This window comes from Xyrauchen texanus, chromosome 41 (genome assembly GCF_025860055.1).
Source record: "Xyrauchen texanus isolate HMW12.3.18 chromosome 41, RBS_HiC_50CHRs, whole genome shotgun sequence".
NCBI lineage: Eukaryota > Metazoa > Chordata > Actinopteri > Cypriniformes > Catostomidae > Xyrauchen > Xyrauchen texanus.
This window is the reverse complement of record NC_068316.1, coordinates 28291163-28307949: the sequence shown is the minus strand read 5'-3', so window position 1 is coordinate 28307949 and position 16787 is coordinate 28291163.

The following is a 16787-nucleotide window of genomic DNA, read 5'->3' as shown; positions in this document are numbered from 1 at the left end:
ATTGAGGCGGATAGGCTAAACCACTACTGTCAGCTTAGAACAAGAATCTGAGGCTGCATTGGGCACAGGCTCACCAAAACTGGACAGTAAACGATTGGAAAACTCACCTGGTCTGACAAATCTGGATTTCTGCTGAGGTACACAAATGGTAGGCCCACTGCAGCCTCAGCTTTCTGTTTTTGGCTGACAGAAGTGGAACCCGATGTGGTCTTCTGCTGTTGTAGCCCATCCTCCTAAAGGTTTGACATGTTGTGCTTCCTGAGATGCTATTCAGCTCACTGAATTTGTACAGAGTGGTTATCTGAGTTACTGCAGCCTTTCTGTCAGCTCGAACCAGCCTGGTCATTCTCCATTGACATCTCTTTTTGTCCACAGAACTGCCGCCCACTGGTTGTTTTTTGTTTTTCGCACCATTCTGTTATATGGTAACCCTGAATAAGACTTTTCGTTTTTAAAGCTTTGTTTAATTAAAAATTGTCCAGTTAAGAAGTTTTTCATTTTTGGCCCAAGTATTATTTCAGAAAGGCAATAAAAAGCAGGAAGTTTGCTTACGTGGTGAGGAGAAAAGCTCTGGAGAGGGTTTAGAATTCTCCCCTGCCTGAGTTGTCCAAAATTAAGTCATGGCTGCATGCATTCCTAATGTCCCTGACAATGGGCCGACATCCTCTGTGCCTAAAGGCTGCTGAGCTCTTGCCTTTGTCCCTTGATTAACTGCTCTATTCAGGGCTCAGCCTGCTAATGGCATAGCCTGTATAGCTCCCCTGCATTACTGTAAGAATTAATGAGACACAATTACTGCACCCAGCAAATCTCTGGCCAGTCTATTCCAAAGCGCCCCCACAACCCAGCCTGAGTGCAGTCACTGCTATAGAGCTGTGCCTCACGGTAGAGAAAGACAACCGGGCTGGGTTATTTTGTAAAATAAATGCATTTATTTTAAGCTGGCTCATAATTAGACCCTGGAGTGGGTGACAGACTGAGAGAGAGTGAGAGACAAGGAAGAAAGGAGGATGATGAAAGAGAGGATGGTATTATTTGAAAACAAAACAGAAATTTGACTCTACCTGATTATAATGTTACAGTATGTGTGTGTGTGTGTGTGTGTGTGTGTGTGTGTGTGTGCGTGTATTTATCACTTTGTGGGGACCAAATGTCCCCATAAGGATAGTAAAACCTGAAATTTTTGACCTTGTGGGGACATTTTGTCGGTCCCCATGAGGAAAACAGCTTATAAATCATACTAAATGATGTTTTTTGAAAATGTAAAAATGCAGAAAGTTTTCTGTGAGGGTTAGGTTTAGGGGTAGGGTTAGGTTTAGGGGATAGAATATAAAGTTTGTACAGTATAAAAACCATTATGTCTATGGAAAGTCCCCATAAAACATGGAAACACAACATGTGTGTGTGTGTGTGTGTGTGTGTGTGTGTGTGTGTGTGTGTGTGTGTGTGTGTGTGTGTGTGTGTGTGTGTGTGTTTACAGTGAACAAGGGTGTTTTATTAATTTTCAAACAATTGGTTTTTGTGTTATTAGTCATAAAACAGGTGAAAACACCCTATAGACTTTCATTGAAGGAGGGACGCATATATCTAGGGATCAGAATATCATAGAGACTTGGGGGTGGGATCTTTTGACTTATTTTAAAGCAACTACCTAGTAACCACTCAGAACACCCAAAGGTTCAGCATAAGTGAGCACTGCAATATTTTACGAAGCTGTGTATATACACTCCACAAAAAAACTAAAAGTTATGAAATAAGCCAGTAATATAGATCATACAGTAAATTTCTGAAAGTATAAATATATATTGCAATGCTGGGAATGTTGCAAAACAGATTTTTGTTCTTGTTTAAAGCATAAGCATCATTACATTTTATTAGATTTCTCTGAAAGCAACATTAATATCTAATGTTTATATTAATAACATATTTATTCTGTATTTTGGTAAACAAGTTTGGATGTTTAGATATTATATTTGAAAACAAAACAAAAGTTCCTAATCCTAAATAAGAATCAGTTTGACCCTCATTAAAACATCAAACTTTGCTTTACACCTCAGCACGTGACCATTCGCATTGGCAATGAAGTTTGATGAATGATATAATCGTGTTAGTGGCTGAAGGCGTTTACAACATCAGAACAATCATTTGCCCTCACCTGTGAGTAAATAGCCAAACTCATTTCTCAATATAAGGTTGAGAAGTGTCCAATGACCAGCTCACATAGAAAAGCTAATCTGCTTCTTTTGTGTAACTGGATATGTAGAAAATAATCCAGGGTTTCTTTGACTACACTCTGAGTACAAAACTACTACATGCAAATCTCAGCTCATCTATGCATTTAAAAAGCTCACGCCGTTTACGTTGATCTGGTAAATCTGTAAACAACAATTTTGATGGTCCTCAGTTAGAGTCCAGATCTTTGAACGGTGTTGTCATATGGATTTATTTTTATTTTTATTTGTTTTAAAATAAACATAAATGCCTCAAAAATACATATCTGGAAAAAGAAAATAATAATAATATATATATATATATATATGTGTGTGTGTGTGTGTGTGTGTGTGTGTGTGTGTGTGTGCGTGTTTGTATACAACTTTTTTGTTTTTGGCACCATTCTGAGTCAATTCTAGTGACTGTTGTTCATGAAAATCCCAGGAGATCAGCAGTTACAGAAATACTCAAACCAGCCCGTCTGAACCCAACAATCATGCCACCCTCCAAATAACTGAGATCAAATTTTTTCCCATTCTGATGGTTGATGGGAACATTAACAGAAGCTCCTGACCCGTATATGAATTATTTTATGCATTACACTGCTGCCACACAATTGGCTGATTAGATAATCACATGAATAACTAGGTGTACAGGTGTTCCTAATAAAGTGGCCGGTGATGAGAGAGGTCAATAGAGAATGGCCAGACTGGTTCAAACAGACAAAGTCTATGGTAACTCAGATAACCACTCTGTACAATTGTGGTGAGAAGAATATCATGTCAGAACGTTATTCTGAGATGGGGGTTGGTGCTGTTTTGGCAGCACGAGGGGGACCTAGAAAATATTAGGCAGGTGATTTTAATGTTGTGGCTGATCTGTGTGGATGGATGGATGGATGGATGGATGGATGGATGGATGGATGGATGGTTCTCGGGAAATATACAGTATTTCTCTTAACCATATTGTTTACCAAATGTTTCAAATATATTTTGGCCAGAAAAAAATACTTTTATCAAATGTGTGTCTGTGTGTGTGTGAGAGAGACAGAGAGATAGAGAGAGCGGGAGAGAGAGAGAGAGAGAGAGAGAGAGAGAGAGAGTTGTTCTATAAAGACTTCAGCAATCCTACTTGGTGAATTGTTGGGTGTTGTGAATGAGAAGTGAATTAGCGTTAGCGTTGTAGACACAAAAGAGGATTATTGCTGTTGTGTATGATATATTTTCAATACTGTTAGCAATTTCTGGAATGTCTATTTGGATTTAGAGTGTTTACTCACCTATCAATCACCTCGGGCTCACCCTTTTTCTGTAGCAGAAAAAAGCCCCTTGCTCCATTCATCTCTGTCCTCAATGCTAACAATGCAAACTCTTGTACATTAGCCTCTTCTCCCCTTCTTATCAGGCCAGGAGAGCGACTCACTCTGTACCTGAATGCTCTTTGTTTCTTACTGACCCCCTCTAGTGCAGGTCACTGCCTGCAGCCATTCCAAACTGGATTTGGCCCTCATCAGGTTTCAGGCTCTCACACACAGAGCGAGTCAGGGGCCCCTGGGTGGATCCGCCGTGTTCGTTGTCAATCAGGTTTCTATTCCTGCTGTTATGGCTCATGGGCCCGTGGATCAGAATCTAACTTGAGCCTGAGTGTAGCAAATGTACTCGACTCTGATTTGCAAATGATTGGAACACTTCTAATATCGGATCACAACTTTTCCCAACTGTCTGAGAGGAAGTGGAGAGATGCAAATGGTGTAAAGGCCAAAGTGAAAGTGTCACTCGGTCTGTTGCTCATTTATGAGTTCAACAGTTAAAGCTCACAAAACTAAATAAATAAATACAACACAATACTGTCATCATTTACTCAGCCTCATATTGTTCCCAACCCATGTGACTGAATGTTCACACTGTTCCTTCTATATCCCTGTATGGTACAGTGAAGCCATTCTTTCACTTTCTTACCTTTCAGAAAAAAACTAAAACATAATGCTTGTTGGAAATTAAAGTAACCAATAATTTGCTGTTTTCAAGCCATATGACATTTGATTTTGTTTCTAAGACTTTTTTCCTGGTGGTCACTCACCCTTACAGGGAAGACAACAAATTGCTCTATTAAACACATTTAGCATGTTTGTTCTGCATCATGATTTGTTTACTGCATCTTTGAGAAGTTAATTGTATGTTGTTGTTAACAGATTGTATTGGTATTTATCATATTATTGCATTTATTTATTTGGAAACACTTAGCTCTTACGGTTGACAACAGTGAGGATAATAAACTAGGCTTTAATGAAAGTGAAAATAATGAACAATATTGAAGAAAACATTATATTGATACACTCAATTTTAGTTTGTAGGAGTTCCAATTGCATAAATACGTCAATTAATAACAAATATTAATTTAATTTAAGAAGAAATGTATAATTTTAAATCAGAAATATTATTTCGAAAATATAAATCATTATTTAGAGAGTTTCCATATGTGACATTTCCCATATATATATATATATATACATACATACATACATACATACATACATACATACACACTCGCTTTTGGCGCCCCTCTCTGGACATTTCACTGGGAAACTGCAGAAAACCATTTAATGAAGCACGCAGATTAGATTTGCAACATATTTATAAATATGTATATATGGGGGCCTGGGTAGCTCATCTAGTATTGACACTGACTACCACCCCTGGAGTCACGAGTTCGAATCCAGGGTGTGCTGAGTGACTCCAGTCAGATCTTCTAAGCATCCAAATTGGCCCGGTTGCAAGGGAGGGTAGAGTCACATGGGGTAACCTCCTCATGGTCACTATAATGTGTGGTTCTCGCTCTCGGTGGGGCACGTGGTGATTTGTGCGTGGATGCCGTGGAGACACCCTATGTCTCCGCGGTAACATGCTCAACAAGCCATGTGATAAGATGTGCGGATTAACGGTCTCAGTAACACGGAGGCAACTGAGATTCATCCTCTGTCACCTGGATTGAGGCAAGTCACTACTCCACCAAGAGGACTTAAAGCGCATTGGGAATTGGGCATTCCAAATTAGAGAGAAAATAAATATATTTATATAAATATATACACTCACCGGCCACTTTATTAGGTACACTTGTACACCTAGTTATTCATGTGATTATCTTATCAGCCAATCATGCAGCAGCAGTGTAATGTATACAATCATGCAGATGTGGGTCAGTTAATGTTCACATCAACCACCAGAATGCAGAAAAAATGTGATCTCAGTGATTTAGACCGTGGTATGATTGTTGGTGCCAGACGGGCTGGTTTGAGTATTTCTGTAACTGCTGATCTCTATGGATTTTCATGAACAACAGTCTCTAAAATGTATTCAGAATGGTGCCAAAAACCAAAAAACATCCAGTGAGTGGCAGTCCTGCAAACAGAAACACCTTGTTGATTAGAGATGTCAATGGAGAATGGCCAGACAGGTTCGAGCTGACAGAAAGGCTATGGTAACTCAGATAACCATAACCAGATAACTGTACAATTATAGTGAGCAGAACAGCATCTCAGAATGCACAACATGTCGAACCTTGAGGTGGATGTGCTACAACAGCAGAAGACCACAACGGGTTCCACTTCTGTCAGCCAAGAACAGAAAGCTGAGGCTGCAGTGGGCCTACCATTTGTGTACCTCAGCAGAAATCCGGATTTGTCAGACCAGGCGATGTTTTTCCAATCATTTACTGTCCAGTTTTGGTGAGCCTGTGCCCAGTGCAGCCTCAGATTCTTGTTCTAAGCTGATAATAGTGGTACTCGGACGGGTCTTCAGCTGCTGTAACCCATCCGCCTCAATGTTTGACATGTTGTACATTCAGAAATGCTTTTCTGCATAGCACTGCTGTAACATTTGGGTTACTGTCACCTTCCTGTTATATATGCAGCAAGAGGCTCCAAAAGTGAGTAAAATGGTGTCGCAATGAGATGAGATTATTAAGGTGAATGTTATATGGAGGTTTAATGAGTAAAACATACCTTCCTAACATAATCTTTAACCAAAACCTAACCAACAGTGATAAAAAAGACCCTGAGGTCTGTGTTTGCTGCACTGCCCTATGATGATCATGGCACAGTAAAGCAAATTAACTGCAGAGTTGCAAATAATACTTTGAAAGTGGGTATGGACAGAAATGTTGTTTTTTTTTTGTCGACTGAAAATATTGTGGCCGCAAGATATGCAGCCTCTGTCAATGCTAACAGGTTATATCCATGCTTCATATAGACACTCCTGCTCTTAGTTCATATCAATATATACACAAAGATAAGATGTTCATCTGTTCAAGTCATATCCACATCTCTCAAAGATAAGCTCTATTGTCTTAAAAGAGTAATTTTGTACTTTACACTCATTTAATGAAATCACACTATATTAAAACACTCAAAGGTTGTCATTCGCTAACCTAATTTAGTAAACGCCACACAAAATATCAACATCTCCTGTTGTTATGCAAATTCAAGTGGCCTAATTATCATCTGCCAAATTACAATAGGGTGAAATAGAAGAAGTCTGCTTTAATCTAGTATGTTCTAGTCTTGTGTTTCTCTCTCTCTCTCTCTCTCTCTGTGTGTGTGTGTGTCTGTGTTTTTGTGTGATGAAGGCAATCAAAGTGGGGTGTGTTTCATAAATCTTGCATGATCATGCTGATATGAAATGCTGCATTTAGGCTTATTAAAAAGTAAAACAAATGGAGCCATCTCTGGGCTTTAACTGTTTCCCTGTGGTGCGTTAATCAGGTCAAATGTAAGGCCGTAACCACCATAGACACTAAAGGGCAATTTGTACTTCTGCATCAAACCTACGGCGTAGGCTATGTTTAGATATGACGGTAGCCTTATGTGTACCTCTCCAAACATTTAACTACGCATCGCATCAACGCAGCCCACAACAGCTGTGATTGGTCTGCTTTGTAACAAGAGACCGTCCCCCAGCACGACAAAAAAGTTATCTGATTGTGGCAGGTCAGTGCCGTCTTTGGTCAGCCTTTATCCCTCTCAAGGGATAATTAGCCTGATTAGGGGCCGGGTGTGCGGAATCACAACCCAGCCCCGCCCTCCGCCCTTCCACACTGATGTACTGTCACATTTTCTTCAACATTATTTTAAAGGGATTGTTCAGAAGAATAGCTATGTAGGTCAGTACAATGCAATTGAATGGTGTCCAAAAAGCACAAAAAGGCAGCATAAAAGTAATCTTGTCCAACTCTAGTGGTTAAATCTATTAATTAAGAAGTGATGTGTTAGGTGTGGGTGAGAAACAGATTAATATTTAAGTCCTTTTTACTATCGATCTCCACTTTCACTTTCACATTCTTCTTTTGTTTTTGCCGATTTGCATTCTTTGTACATATCGCCACCTACTGGGCAGGGAGGAGAATTTATTTGACTTAAATATTGATCTGTTTCTCACCCACACCTGAAGATATGTATTTAATGACTGGAGTCATATGGATTACTTTTATGCTGCCTTTATATGCTTTTTGGACTGTGTGAGGACCTTTAGAGCTGAGATATTCTTCTAAAAATATTTTGTTTGTTTTCAGCAGAAGAAAGGAAGTCATCCACATCTGGGATGGCATGAGGGTGAGAAAATGATGAGAGAAAGTATTAGGAGCATGGTTTTAATTGGGAGCATCTGCTGTTTTTAAATTTTGTTTATGTTTCATGAAGTTTCAAGCGAAAATGTGACAAAAGACATCTGTTTACAACTTGTAAACTCTAAAAGCTTTTTCCTTTGGGCTTTTATATATAGAGATATATATATATATATATATATATATATATGTATATATTTGTTATGTGATTGAAACATTATGGTTGTATTCTACTCGTGAACTTTCCAATCGTTGTACAATGTTTTGACTGCATTTTTGACAGTATGATATACATTAAATAATCATATTTCATAAGTTGTGAAAACAGAACTGTAGCAAATCCCTTAATTCCAGGGAATGAGAAAGCGGGATATCGGCGTACTTCGTTTTCTTTATTTAACACAAATCCTCGCTTTTCAGCGGAACACTTCCAAATCACAGACACACAGCTTGAAGCTCGTCTCCCTCTTGTCTGCCGCCATCTCCTTCCCATTTATCTCCATGTCACAGCTCACTGGGAATACAGACAGACTTTTCAGAATTAAATTCAGAATACCGACAGGTGTAAATCCTTAATCACTCAGTTTCACTCTCCACAGATTTGTGCTCGATCACACCCCTACCTCCACATACCCCACCACCTGACTCAGACCGGGGAACTGCTACGACTCATCCGAGAGAGAAAGTCGTCCACAGACATCTGTGCCCCTGGCATGTGGACAACCTCAAATTTAAAGGGCTGAAGTGCCCGATACCAATTAGTGATCCACGCATTGGTTTCCTTCATGAGGTGGAGCCATTGGAGCGGGGCGTGATCCAAACAGAGGGTGAAGGTCCTCCCAAGCATTTAGTACCAGAGGTTGAGGACCGCCCATTTGATGGCCAGGCATTCTTTATCGTGCTGTACTACGTCTCTCGCACAGAGAGCTTCCAAATAATGTACAGCAAGGGGTGCTCCTCCCTCTCCAATACCTGAGATAATACAGTCCCCAACCCCCCGTCTAATGCATCCATCTGTAACAAAAATGGAGAGAGGTCAAGGGAGTATAAGAGTCGTCCGCCACAGAGTGCAGCTTTTACTTGTGTAAACGCCGGTTGGCACAGCTCCGTCCACTGGACCAGGTTTAGTGTTCCCTTTTAAGTGAGATCAGTCAGCGGGCTGGTGACATCTGAATATTTAGGTACAAACCTATGATAATAGCCGGCCAGCCCCAGGAGCTGTCTCAACTCCTTTTTGGTCTTGGGTGTCAGACAAACCGCAGTGGCTGTTGTTTTATCAATTTGGGATGCACTTGTCCATGACCCAAGTGGAAACCCAGATACCATACTTCCAACCATCCAATTGCATACTTCCTTGGATTCGTTGTGAATCCTGCCTGTGTCAGTGATATCAGGACGTCCCTCAGATGCTGGATATGCCCTAGTGTGTGGAGTTTTGCTCTCAGGTCCAGAATATTTTGAATTTCACTCTTAATTTTCCTTCAGAACATCTAGGATGCCCAGAGGCTTGCGACCATAAAGTAATTAAAAGGGGGAAAACCCTGTGGAGGCTTGTGGGACTACTCATACTGCAAATAACAGGCGTTCTAGCCATTTGTCTCAATTTTGTGCGTCTTCGTGAACGAACATCCAAACCATATTTCTAAGGGTCCGAGTAAATCACTCGACCAGGCCATCCATTTGAGGATGATAAACACTGGTGCAGATTGACTTAATCCCCAGTAGTTCCGAAAGTTTGCAGAGAGTACATGATATAAACGAGATGCCCTGATCTGTTAGGATCTCTTTTGGGATCCCAACTCAGGAGATAATTTTAAAGAGTGCCTCCGCAATACTGCATGCTAGAAATGTTGAACAGTGGCACTGCTTCAGGATATCACGTTACATAATCCACCAAGACTAATACAATGCAATGCCCTCGTGCCGTCCATTCTAATGGCCTAAAGGTGTCCATGCCAATTCTTTCGAAGGGGACCTCAATCAACCAAAAAAGGCGCAATGGCACTTTTGGAGTGGCCAGTGGATTCACCAACTGACATTTGTGACATGCAACACACCACCTGCACACATCCCCGTGAATGCCCGGCCAATAAAAACAGGCCATGAGACAGTTCAGTGTCTAATCTTGCCCTAAATGTCCCGCCATCGGATTATAATGAGCCGTCTGGAAGACCATTTCCCGGTGGCTTTTCAGAATTAACAACTGTGTTGTATCTGCTTTTAATTGAGCATCCTGCATCACTCGATACAACCTATCTTTAATAATTGAAAAGTAGGGATAGAAGAGCGCAACAACGGGCTGAAGCTTTTGACCATCAATTACTCTCACTTGGTCAAAGACGTGGCTGAGAGACATGTCTTTTGTCTGCTCTAGCGGTAAATCCCCCATGGGGGATTTCTGAAAATCGCCCCATCCACAGCATTCTCCATTCAACATATTTTAACTGGCATACTCATATATGACACACTGGAGAACTAATACCATTTGGCATCAATGATGTCACACTTGTAACTTGCTGTACCTCAACACGGCATTTTTGGAATCTGAATGCACCTGCAAATGAGATTTCAGAGCAATGGCGGAAGGAAAGCTTATTAGCGAAAAACAACTTTTTAGGTTAATTCCTTACATTAAGCTATTATAGGGCTTCAAAAGACATGGAATATAGCACACAAGTTGTATGAACTACTTTTATGGTGCTTTTAAAATGCATTTTTGGAGCATGACAGCACGTCATTATTATTATAGGAATAATTCACCCAAAAATTAAAATGATACATACATCCAAGATGTATATGACCTTCTTTCTTCATCAGAACAGGATTTATAATTTTTAGGAAAGTATCCCAGTTTTTTAGCTTCATCCAATGCAAGTGAATGGACACCAATTTTTGACAGTCTAAAAAGCATATTTAGGCAGCATCAAAGTAATCCACACGACTCCAGTAATGATCGCTAATTAAAATGTTTTTAACTTTAAATCAGTGCTAAAAATAAAATAATAAAAATACATTTGGGTGAACTATTCCTTTAATTACCATTTAACATAGAAAAATCTATATGACGATTCTTATAAAAAATATTGTCCTTTTGTGTTCCACAGAAACAGCGCTCCGGTTTAGAACAACAGTTTATAATGAAAGAATTTTCATTTTTAATGAAGTCCTGCATCATTTGACCTTTCTTGTCTAGTCTGTTTCTTGAGAAATGTTGAGTGTTTTAACCCTCCTGTTATGATTGGGTAATAATCTTGTATTTGTTCAAAATGCCTTTGGATTCTCCACAACAATGAATAGATGATTAAGAAAAAAAAATATTTATATAAAATCTTTTTTAATTATCATTATGTTGTTTACATTTATACAACACTTAGGAACGCATGACTGTCAGGCTTTCTAAACCCAAAGGTCGAGCTTTATTGTCCTTGCTGGTCAAAGATTGAAAAATTCACACCAGAAGTCAGAAACTTTCCCCACCCAGGCAATTTACTTCCTCCTTTCACACTTTTACTCAGAACCTCTCCACCCTTTCTCAGTCAGCGATAGAGTGAATCTGTAACCTCTCTTTTCATATTAAGTTTGTATCCTCATAAGACGCAACAATCGGCAATTAGCAGAAGATGTGTGCAAGACAGTTGTATCAACAATAGTTGAACAGTTCTTTGTGTTATTCATTATTCAGGGCATGTATTATTCAAAAGATGCCAGATCCATCAACAAGCTTGCACTCTGAGAAGATGTGGGCAGAAAAAAACAACAACAAAAAAATCTAGATGTGGCTTCCCCTCCAGTGTGTGAAAGGTACACAATTGTGGGCGATAACCGGTCTCCTAGGGATGGGCCTATCTTGACCCCCTACCTTTGCATCGCTGGGAACGTTACTTTAGTCCCGTCACCCCGCAATCACACAGCACCTCAACCCTCGGCAGATATCCTCATGCAGACTTCAAACACAGTCTGCACACTTGCACCAATTCCCTCTTATCCAGCATGTCAAGTGCACTCAACGTTAAGGGTAAATTAATAAATAAGCCCCCTCCGTTTACCCACTCACTCTTTTAGCGTGTAAATAAACATGTCTTAATCTTCTTGCTAATGAGCATTAGAGGGGCCCAGGGTGGAATCGCTGGAGGTTCTATCCCACATAGAAGGAAAGGTTTGGCAGAGTGAAGCCGGAACGAATACTGTACGCAACGCATGGGCGACATCTCTGCATGGTTATCTTGTTTGTTCCTAAACTCCCAGATGTTTCTAACTCATCTTGCGATACTGCTACCTCAGCCCAAAAGCTCAATCTGAAGGGGGAATGTGTCTTCTTCTATTATTGAGCCATGTTGATTTTAATTGCACAATTCAAAATGTTTGACTTTTACACTGTGGCAGAAATCACCAGTTTGCCAATCTAAATTCAGACTGATCGCAATGTGAATCCGGCAACAGTAGGTTGAACGTTTCGATGCTGAAATCGGTCTGTGCTTAACAAAATTCAAATTACTGCCCCCAGTGGCCAAAGTTGGAAGTCTTGTTGAACGTATAGGCATGTGCGAGCTCCAATTTCTGGGTGAAATGGCCAGGTGGCACCCTTCAACATTCTGTCATCTTCTACCCACCCTCATTTAGCTTGAATAGGCACAACATGTCCAATTTTGGGAGCATGAACATTCACCGCATGTTGGTGCGTGTCCGGAATTCAGTAAATTTGGTCTGAATGTGGCTAGCAAAACATTCTACACTAGCTTAGCGATTTTCTCTGATCATGATGAAGCTAAGATTGGTGCATGATATCATGCCTCTGCCCCTATTACTGCTTTTGCCTACTGCTTTTCTCCTCTATCCATATCTCTTCCTCTCTCTCCATCTCTCTCTTCATCTTCCCACAGGTCAGGGCAGAATTTCACCATCTGTTCAACTGTCCTCAGTCACAGAGGCAAAGATAGGGTTAGTTGAGAGGTAATAGAGGCAGATGATGTCCACAAATGTGTCCACTTTGCTAGCTAAAATTCTCAAACGGGGACATATACAGTGAGGAAAATAAGTATTTGAACACCCTGCTATTTTGCAAGTTCTCCCACTTAGAAAACATGGAGGGGTCTAAAATTGTCATCGTATGTGCATGTCCACTGTGAGAGACATAATCTAAAAAAAAATCCAGAAATCACAATGTATGATTTTTAACTATTTATTTGTATGATACAGCTGCAAATAAGTATTTGAACACCTGTCTATCAGCTAGAATTCTGACCCTCAAAGACCTGTTAGTCTGCCTTTAAAATGTCCACCTCCACTCCATTTATTATCCTAAATTAGATGCACCTATTTGAGGTCATTAGGTGCATAAAGACACCTGTCCACCCCATACAATCAGTAAGAATCCAACTACTAACATGACCAAGACCAAAGAGCTGTCCAAAGACACTAGAGACAAAATTGTACACCTCCACAAGGCTGGAAAGGGCTACGGGGAAATTGCCAAGCAGCTTGGTGAAAAAAGGTCCACTGTTGGAGCAATCATTAGAAAATGGAAGAAGCTAAACATGACTGTCAATCTCCCTCGGACTGGGGCTCCATGCAAGATCTCACCTCGTGTGGTCTCAATGATCCTAAGAAAGGTGAGAAATCAGCCCAGAACTACAGGGGAAGAGCTGGGACCACTGTTTCCAAGGTTACTGTTGGTAATACACTAAGACGTCGTGGTTTGAAATCATGCATGGCACGGAAGGTTCCCCTGCTTAAACCAGCACATGTCAAGGCCCGTCTTAAGTTTGCCAATGACCATTTGGATGATCCAGAGGAGTCATGGGAGAAAGTCATGTGGTCAGATGAGACCAAAATAGAACTTTTTGGTCATAATTCCACTAACCGTGTTTGGAGGAAGAAGAATGATGAGTACCATCCCAAGAACACCATCCCTACTGTGAAGCATGGGGGTGGTAGCATCATGCTTTGGGGGTGTTTTTCTGCACATGGGACAGGGCGACTGCACTGTATTAAGGAGAGGATGACCGGGGCCATGTATTGCGAGATTTTGGGGAACAACCTCCTTCCCTCAGTTAGAGCATTGAAGATGGGTCGAGGCTGGGTCTTCCAACATGACAATGACCCGAAGCACACAGCCAGGATAACCAAGGAGTGGCTCTGTAAGAAGCATATCAAGGTTCTGGCGTGGCCTAGCCAGTCTCCAGACCTATACCCAATAGAGAATCTTTGGAGGGAGCTCAAACTCCATGTTTCTCAGCGACAGCCCAGAAACCTGACTGATATAGAGAAGATCTGTGTGGAGGAGTGGGCCAAAATCCCTCCTGCAGTGTGTGCAAACCTGGTGAAAAACTACAGGAAACGTTTGACCTCTGTAATTGCAAACAAAGGCTACTGTACCAAATATTAACATTGATTTTCTCAGGTGTTCAAATACTTATTTGCAGCTGTATCATACAAATAAATAGTTAAAAAATCATACATTGTGATTTCTGGATTTTTTTTTAGATTATGTCTCTCACAGTGGACATGCACCTACGATGACAATTTCAGACCCCTCCATGATTTCTAAGTGGGAGAACTTGCAAAATAGCTGGGTGTTCAAATACTTATTTTCCTCACTGTATATATATATATATATATATATATATATATATATATATATATATATATATATATATATATAAGAACAATACAACATGATCACATGGGAAATCAGTTGTTAGTTTTAAATGCTGTTTTTTTCCACCCATATTCGAACCCAAAGTCTTGTGTAGACCAGCAGAACAAAAAAAGAAAAAGAGACAAAAACGGCAGTACTGGAGTTCTTGGACAAAGAAGAACTAGTAAACGCAGTGATCTCATGACAAAAGTTTTATTGTGTTTAAATGTGCCATTTGAATAGGAAATACACAAGCTAAATACTTTATTAGGAACACTATCGTCCTAATAAAGTGCCCAACATGGTCTTCTGCTGTTGTAGCCCATCCGTCTCGATGTTCCACGAGTTGTGCATTCTGAGAGGTTATTCTGTTCACTACAATTGTACAGAGTGGTTATCTGAGTTACCATAGCCTTTCTGTCAGCTCGAACCTGTTTGGCCATTCTCCGTTGACCTCTCTCATCAACAAGGCATTTCTGCCAGCGGAACTTCCGCTCACTGGATGTTTTTTGTTTTTGGCACCATTCAGAGTAAATTCTAGAGACTGTTGTGTATGAAAATTCCAGGAGATCAGCAGTTACAGAAATACTCAAACCAGCCCATCTGACACCAACAATCATTCCACAGTCCAAATCACTGATATCACATTTTTTCCCCATTCTGATGGTTGATGTGAACATTAAATGAAGCCGTATCTGAATGATTTGATGCATTTCACTGCTGCAACACATATGGCTGATTCGATAATCGCAAGAATAAGTAGGTGCACAGGTGTTCCTAATAAGGTTCTCAGTGAGTGTATATTCAGCTATCATACCTCTTTATCTCTAAAGACATAATAATCAACCGACGTCTTTTAAAACGTAAAGAAATAGAAATCATATTCATGATTCATAGGGTTTCATATTATTTGAAAATATATTTTACATAATGACAGAAGACAGAAGTCAACCTTTGAACTCAAAGTGCAGTAACCTCATACAGCACAGACCAAAACAAGCTGAGGTAAGCTGAGATTTATGGCTCGTGTAATCAATTGCTAGAATTGTTTTACATAGAGCATATAGGTCTGTGGTGTTATAGTATATACTGTGTGTAGTATATACATCTATTATATACAACAAGAGGTTAAATAAATTCCTGACTTTTATGTCACAACACTGTCACTTATCAACCCACAATCAACTGTTTTTACTGATGCACACTGTAGGGTATGTAATAACATGCTGGTTTGAGGTACATAGACACAGCGAGTGGATCTGGAGAAGGATGTCACGTCTTGTGTGCTCTCAGCAGTGGATTGATGAGCAGGGCAGTCCCTGTTTGTCAAGGTAATGAGGTGAAGGTGAGGGGACACCCAGGGAGCATGCTCCACCACCTCAGGGGACCGAAGAGGGGGTCCGGCCCCACCTGCAACTGATTAGCTGCCAAATCCTAAGAAAACACACGCTGATGATGATGGGGGCTGGGCGGCCCTCCCCGCCTCCTCTATCTCTTTCTGGAGAGAGACGTAAGGGCATGGGTAAAGTCAAAGAACAAACATAGCAAAACAATTCTTAAACACAGCCCTCTTCTCTTACAATAAGACTGTTAATTGTCTTGGAGCACTCACACACTAAATCTGTTTCAAATCCTAGTTAACTACCTTGCTGTAGAGCCCTCTGTAGCAGCACTCTAAGATAAATACAAATATTAGAAGGAGACTCAACTCACAAATAAATTTCAATTGAGTTAAAGGAATTGTTCATTTCATCAAATGTACATTTTTAATTCTCTCATTATTTACTCACCCTTATGCCATCCCAGATATGTATGACTTTCTTTCTTCAGCAGAACACAAATTAAGATTTCTAGAAGAATGTCTCCGCTCTTTTGGTCCATTCATTGCAAGTGAATGGGTGCCAAAATTTAGAAGCTCCAAAAAGTCAGCATAAAAGTAATCTAGAAGACTCCAGTGGTTAAATAAATATATTCAGAAGCAATATGATAGGTTGGACTGGCGACCTGTCCAGGGTGTCCCCCGCCTTTCGCCCAATGTTAGCTGGGATAGGCTCCAGCCCCCCGCGACCCTGTACACAGGATAAGCGGTTGACGATGGATTGATGGATGGAATATGATAGGTGTGGGTGAGAAACAGAAACATTTTAAGTACTTTTTTACTATAAATCTACTCCCTGCCCAGTCAATCTCCACTTTAACTTTCACTTTCACATTGTGTTTTTGGTGAGTCACATTCTTTGTGCATATCGCCCCCTACTGGGCATTAAGAAGAATTTATAGCAAAAAAAGGACTTAAATATTGATCTGTTTCTCACCCACACCT